At 30.3% G+C, this 8,035-nt stretch overlaps 1 long non-coding RNA gene across 1 annotated transcript; it reads left to right on the forward strand.

Annotated features, from left to right (window-relative positions):
- The first annotated feature begins 1,525 nt into the window (after positions 1–1,525).
- Positions 1,526–4,261, forward strand: LOC112002237 (uncharacterized). Its single transcript, XR_002881872.2, has 3 exons — positions 1,526–1,654; positions 2,440–2,582; positions 3,879–4,261. It is a non-coding gene; the product is annotated as an uncharacterized LOC112002237 (long non-coding RNA).
- The last annotated feature ends 3,774 nt before the right edge of the window (positions 4,262–8,035 follow it).

Consider the following 8,035-nt stretch of genomic DNA (forward strand, 5'->3'; position numbering starts at 1 on the left):
TATTTAGCAAATGAGCCAAGCTCAAGTTAAGGTTAGAATCGACTACTAAACAACCAAAACTCAAACACAATAATGTTCATGTGAATAAGCTCGTAAGTGTAGACTTTTACATCAAGCCAAAAGAATCTTCTTTACTTTCTTTTCCCCCCAAAATTATTACTATTTAGTATTTACCGTTTTATTGTATCATTCCTTGCCTCTATTTGCCATCAGCTGTGATACTGGCTGTGATACGCACGGACCATTAATCCCAAATGGGTGGAGACTTATCTAGACATGATGTCATGATGTGGTTGTGTAATTCTTGTCTTTAATCTACCGACTTGTTAGGTTTCACATAACATTCGTGCGTGATGGTGAATTGTAGATTTGTAGTATACTGTGATTTATCAATATATATATATATATATATGCATAATGTCAAATTTTGTAAATGGACTTTGATTTTCTGCTTTTTGCTGTGTTTCTAAAACATTCAAGAAGACATTTGGGCCTAATTGGAATAAGCTTGAATTTCCCAGGACAAAAAGCCCATATCCAGGATATGAATGGTTGTGAGAGCTGTGGATTGTAAGAAACACAGCAAGCCTTCCTAAAGCCCAGTCGCCCAGAAATTCAAGAATTTGGTCCTAATGAAGAAAAAAGGTCTTACATCAGCCTTTCACCCATAGAAGTGATCACTGTGGCATTTTTATTTTATTTTATTAAAATAAAATATTGAAATCCAATATTTTTGACATGGCCAAGCAACATGTAAATAGGATCCATGTGAAAACCAATAATTTTTTTTTTCACAAAAAGGATAAAAAAAAAAATCCATTGCTTTTTCTTTTTATCCATTCCTTATTCCATTTTTTGATTGGATGAACCAGTTGGTTTAAACCAAAGATCGATCACATTATTTTATTGATTTAAATCAGCAAACTATCAAGAGCCTTATAACTCAAACTAATTAGCACCTCATGATATTTCAACAAAGACAACCAACATTTAAATCCTCCACCCCCAATTCTTGAATTATTAAAAAAAAAAAAAAAAAAATCAAATCAGGCAGCCTACTAGCATCAACTTTTGAAGGTTTTCGATGCTTTTCTCAAATAATGATTTCTGTTTGCCACATCCAAACCCTTTCCAAAATCCTTTTTTTTTCTCCTTTGAAGGTTGTTAGCAATTTACTTGACCATTTTTAGATGATGCTCCAAAACTATGAATGGGATCTTTCATTCACATTCTTTTCCCCACCAAGAATGTTTTATAAAACTCAAAAAAAAAAAAAACACCAAAGAAGAAAAATAATATTGCTAGTTGCACGAAAGTCAATCCAAAAATATATTATGTATCGTTAATAATAGTAATAATTTAATGGGTCATTCTACCATACCCACCTTTTTTTTATTTGGGTACGGTACTCACCCATTGATCTAACCATTTATTTCACTTGTTTTCATCCTGGCCGTTAATGAATTACTAGTTACCAGTCAAGCAGGTTACATATAAAATCAAACACGGGAAAAAGATAGACGTTTATTTTTTCTTTTTTCTCTCTCACCTCACCGTCTCGCGTGCTCTCTCTACTTCTTTGTTGCATTCTTTTAATTTTGCTCCTTCTCATCATTCTTGGCTGATCTTCACCTCATCTTCATACAAATCTCAGGTAACCATTCTTCATACATTTTCCCTGAATTTATCATCAAGATTTGGGTTTTTGAATGATGGATTTAATTAATGATTTATTTCAATTGAATGTGTGAGTAGGATAGGTTTTTTTTTCATCCCTTCTCCCTTTTCCCTGAATTTATTGTCAAGACTTGGGCCTATTTGATTGGTTTTTTCTTCTTTTTTTTTTTCCTCTAAGAATTTTGGAGCAGTAATGTTGTGAAATCTGAATTGAAATTTCGTAATAGGCAGATTCAAATTGCAAATCAAGCCACTTCCCCCAATAGAAACCCCATGTGAAAATTTCCCATTGAAGAATCCCTCAGCAAGTTTGTAATGTGAAACTTTAATTTTTATGTATTTATTTAGTATATAGAAAATTTGATTTCATGACATAAATCTTTGCACTCATTCTGGTTTTTCATTTATGATTGCTAGTGTATCTTTCTTTTTGTTCAATGGCTTTGAAGTTCTAAAATGCATAAATTAGTCAGTATGGTGCGTAGAGGTGGAGGATCCCAGTATATGTCATTTAATGATAAATTGACACACATAGTAGTTGGATCTCCTTAAGAGATGTAATAAGTCCTTGATTCTTTTAAGCAAAAAGATTATTTGTAAAAAAAATTTGGTTCTTTCTTTAAGGTCCCTTGCTGGTATGGTGACTTATGACATTGATGTGATATTCCTTTTATTCGCCTCTCTGTTATGCTTGCTGAGTTGGGGAATATCTTCCCTTATTTGTATTAGCTTCATCTCTCACTTGCTTTTGTAATTTCTTAGTGAGAAAAAGGAGTTAAGGAGCCTTGCAGCTTTGGGTGTTATTTATGTAATTAAACGCACATGGCTAGAAGATTGTGATTGCGAAAAGTAAGAGATCCATGTTCTACTGAGATACATAGCCTATGATCTACTTCTTCCAAAAGGTTTGCTTATTTCTATATTAAAAGTCCCGGTTTGTGTGTGAGTGTTTTAAATTTCACATCCTAGTTCAAGCCAGACTTATATCGTTATGTGGGCTGTTTTTATTTCTTTCATTTGTTTGATTGGTACTTGTCAAACTTTTGAGTATGTTATACATTTTAATCTTAACTTGTAAATTGTGATCACCTAGATTTTGTTTGCTCCACAAAAGGAGCAGTGGTTCGAGCAGCCAGCATAAATCAAAGTAAAAACTCCACAGTTCATCCTAGCATGTCATCTAATTAGGTACTAGGGAATAGGAACTCTGGAATTAGATAGCTGTCATTGGAGAAAAACAAAGGAGAGAGATTAGAAATCAACATGAACCGAGATAGTTCTCTTAAAACAACTTCAAAATTTTCTAAGCAAAGTCAACTTCCTATTATAAATGGTAAAGGTAATGGTTAATTGATGGATAAAAAAAGAGGGTCAAAGAAGACACAACATGATTCAAGTGTTAAAAATGAGGATAGGGTAAGTTGTTAAGATTCCTTCAATTTTGCACTAAAAGAACCATGGCCTTTGTATAATTATCACTATTTAGAAGTTCACTTATGTGCCTTTGGTTGTAAATGTGTATGTTAAATTGTAAATGTAGAGAAATGTACACTAGGTATTTTTAATAATTCTTGAAAATATTATCAATGTCATTTGCAAAAAGAAAATTTGTGCACAAAATAGGACTGGGAATATGAAACATGAACTTGCAGTCTTGCAAACCTGCCTGAAACTAAAGGTCTTTGGTTGCTATGTTAAGAATTCTATATTTAATGGTAGAGAACATATTGATTATATATTAAACAATTTGGTTTGGATTAGGCTTCTGAGTTCTTTCCATTAACTTGAAATCAACCTCTTAATATTTTCATCATAATGTTATATGCACATACACACATTGAATCCCCCCAGATCTGGGGCTTTAGTTTGTGTGTATCTTAATTAACGTTGGCGTTATAACTTATCAAATAAGATTCTATAGATTGGTTTGAACACTGGAAGCAGTTATGGATATGTTGTAAGATTTTAGAAGAAAAAGTATTTGTTGGCTTTGAGAACTTGATTGCTCTTCTTACACTTACTAGCGTGCATTTTTTGGGTTTTGCTAATTGTTTCTGATTCTCAATATTTTTTGTTTTTTTTTTTTGGTTGAATATATTTTTTATTATGTTCTTTCATTTTTTTGGTATGTAGTAATCAATTTGAGATAAGTATTAAATATTCAAATGTGTTTAATTGTTAGCTATGATCTCTTCTCTCAGAGGGCTGAAATTGTTCAATGAGTAATTTAAGGAGGAGGAAAGGTAGTGGATGATCTAGTGAAACAAAATATGCACTTTACATTTTCTACACATGTAGATGGACAGTGAAGCCAGTCATCAACCAAAGTTGGAAGGTTTAAGGACAAGGTGACGCCATCCATCGACAAGATATTTGTAGACTTGGTTGTTAAGTATATACAAATTTGAAAGAGCAAATTAGTTTTAGTTGTTGAGAAAATGTAGCCACAGTGTATGGATTCTAATGTGATATTACAGAGTTTTTAGCCAAAACAAAGTTATTAGCAAAACTTGATTCTATGGTGAAACTTGATTCAATGGTGAAACTTAATTCATTCATGCTTGGACTTCATTTGTATGTTAAATGTTAAAACTATGACATTTTTTGTTGAAACTATTAACTTAAAATTTGACTTCAAATTTAACCATTAACTTAAAACTATTTACTGGTATAGCAGTTCATGAACTTCAAATTTAACTTAGGAGTACAATTATGTGTAAGTTCAAAGTTTTGTAACCTTAAAATGAATCATAACTTGCCCACAATGGATTCCAATGGCATCTTCCACTAATTATGATACTACAGGGAAGGGGTGGGCAGGAGGAAAGAGAAGGTTTTGGCTTTTTAGATACCTAAAATAATTTATGCATTATTTCTTGCAATGCTAGTGGTGATAGATTATTTCTTGGTAACAGTGCCATACTAATGAATGAATGGTGATAACAGATAAAAAGAATCCACTCCATTCCAAGTATATCGCAAATCAAGATAAGTATGCCTAAGAAATTCTATAAAGCCCAATAGTATTTTAGAACACATTTCCTAATGTTCCATCAGTTCAATAGAGGAGAATTCCATTGACAAGACCAACTTATCCAAATAAAAGTGGTTTCTTCCATCTACAGCTCATCAGAAAATAAAGATTATTATAGAATTTTGTACATTCACACACTACTTTTAGAAAATTGATATTTTAACAGCTAATTATGTTCAAATTACATGTTCCAATATTTTATAGGAACAAAAACAGCTTTAGAATGAAGAGTTTGTATAAATTTTGCAAAATGCTGAGAGAGAGAGAGAGAGAGAGAGAGAGAGAGAGATAACTACTTTGTGGCACTGATAAGTCTTTAACAACGAAAACATTTCATTACTATTAGGGCTCTCTCAGACTTAGCTAATGGAGGCTTTGCTGACTCAAATGAGGCTCACACTTATCATTATTATCGAAATGCTAAACTCTCAAGGATAAAATTATTTTGATAAATTTTTTTAAAAGGATTGGGTTATTCGTTTTGGGTAAAATTGGTCAATTATGCTTAATTGTTTTTAGCTTTTCTATTGGTAATTTTTGTTGTTGTGGAAATTTTTTGGGATGTTTATTTTGTTTTAGATGGGTCTAAATGTAATAATAATTTTATGAAACAAAATTGCATAGACACTTTAGTTGGGGTGGTTATACCCGTGTCAAACATAGTCATTTGGGACACTTCTACACACGTGGATCTAATGAAAATGCCTAAAAAAATATATAACCTAGTGTAGTAGCCTTGATTGATAACTATTTCATACTGGGTCTGTAGTTTAAATTCAAGTGTTTACTGAAAATTTTAAAATTGTCAACAATCTTTGGATTGGATTTTTTTGCATAACTTTGCTAATTGTATAGTCACCCTATTTCCAACATTGGACACCACAATAAACACACAACTGTGATTAAGTTGCAGATGTTGCATAAATACAATTAGAGAGCACATAAGGTTATACATCTTTGATACAAACATCAAGAGAGTGACCTCAACTATGTTATTTTATAGTGAGGTATGCCCTTGAATGTGATGGAAGCTACCAAGGGAGATATGTAGGAAGTTAATTGGTATATTCAAATATTTGTGGAAGAAACCAAAGTAAATCCAATTGATTTTTTTTTTTTTTTTGTTATGAGATATATAGCTTGCTGCTATTATATATATATATATACCCTCACAGTTTTGTTTGTTGCCATGAGAACTAAGAACTAAGAAACATAGATCACATGAGCCGTTGATAGTTAAGTCATACTTAAGGCTGTTTGGATGGAGGGGGGAAGGAAGGGGAGTGAAGGGGAGTAGAATAGAGTTGGCTAAAAGTAGACTAATTTTAGGCCAAATTTACTTTACTTTCCCTCCCTCCCCCTCAATCCAAACGGGACCATAAAGTTTCGTTCTTTAGCTGCTACACGTTCATAACTGGGGTATGCTTTCATAACATTTTATACACAAGTTCTTTGTCTATTGATCTATTTATTTTCTCAAAAAAAAATATAATCTATTTATTTATGGAAAAAATTTTTTGTTTCAAACTTGGTTGTAATCAATAACTACAATTTTCATTAAAAAAAAATTAACAGGACAATATAGTTTTAAAATATAGCAGTTGGATTACATGTTCTTTATGTTCTTAATATACATGTTAAATTTCATACCAATTATATATTATTTACTATTTCATTCATAAACTTAATTTTATACATAATTTTAACTACAAAAACTTGAAATTTTAACATTTGATTAAAATATAGCTATTTTTTTTTTTAGAAAATTTTCAAGCATGTATAGAGGATATAGAAGAAACTGTAATCCAACGGTAAATTTGTCAAAATTCACATCTAATAAAAAAATATTGAGTAGAATTGTAACTATTGACTACAATCCAGTTTGTAACCAAATTTTGTCCTTTATAGATTTTCTCATTATTATCTTACCAAAATGACACTGTCTATGCATTTAAAACTATATACAAACTAGATTGTAGTTCATGTTTATACACAAAACAGTTAACAATAGTTATAAAGATGTAGTTTTATCTAGAAGCTTGTTTGGATGAAGAAATCCTCCAAACTACTAATATTCAAATGACAATGAATTAAGATAGGATTTTAGAGTCTTTCAAAAGATTTTTTTTCCCCAGAGAAAATGTGTATAAATTAGATATATATATATATTATATAACATTAATTTATACTCTCATACACATACAAAATTTTATTTATAGTGATTATTTAATTTTTACACAATTAAATCAAGAGTTCAAAAGAAATGTTGAAATAGAACAATATATATGTATATATGTTGTGTGTATATAATATATATTTATTAATTATATGCAAAGTATAAATTGAGTGGAAAGGAAATCAAGTGTACAAATTAGTATTTATTATAATGGATAAAAAATATATATAAATTGAATGGATGTGTTGAAGTATAGATTAAATTGTATGCATAATAATTCAGAAAGATAAAAGTATAATTTTTAATAATAAGTAAAATAACATCTGCTTTATTTTTGAGAATTTGTTTTTGAATTTCATAGTGTGTTTGGCACAGCTTTTAGCATTAGTTTTTAACTTTAATTTTTATGTACAGTTTTTTAAAACCTCAATTTTTTTCTCACGTTTTTTATTTATTTATTTTTTCCCACTTTTTCTAACTTTTAAAGTACAAGTATACTTTAGCACATTTTTAGCAAAAGCTAGATAAGCTGTGTTCTCAAACGGATTTGCTTAGCCATAAACTTGAGGATTTTTATGTAGAGATGGATGAAATTAATAAAGAAGAAACCTTGAAAATTTTAGAGAGATAGGAAACAAGTGTTTAAAGAAAAAAAAAATCTAAATTAATTTTTGGTTAAACTTATTTGAAAGTAAATTTTTTTATAATAATAAGTGGTTCAGGTTCATTTTGTGAATGACCAAAATAAAAATCTTAACTCAATAAACTACCATTACTTTAATAAATAGCTAAAAATATATAATATAACTTATCAAATTATTCAAACAAATTTTTGTCAAGAAATCATTTGCAGTCAAATATATGACATACATGTAAACATAGCTTTTACAAAAACAATGAATTCAAATTCACATAATAAAATAAATAAAAAGAAGTAGAAAAATGAAAGGATGGTAAACTTTGTATAAATTTTTATGCATTGAATATTACTCTCATACATGTAAACTCCAGGTTATGGTTTGCTTATATATATAGGTGAGGAAAAATGTAACTATTACTTAAATGATTATTGTGATTGTGGGGCCCATGGGCCTGATAGCCTCGGCCCATCATGTAGCAGGCCCAAGGCCCAGGCCGAGGAGCACAGG

The sequence above is a fragment of the Quercus suber genome, unplaced genomic scaffold (assembly GCF_002906115.3).
Source record: "Quercus suber isolate HL8 unplaced genomic scaffold, Cork oak 2.0 scaffold_334, whole genome shotgun sequence".
NCBI classification, from domain to species: domain Eukaryota; kingdom Viridiplantae; phylum Streptophyta; class Magnoliopsida; order Fagales; family Fagaceae; genus Quercus; species Quercus suber.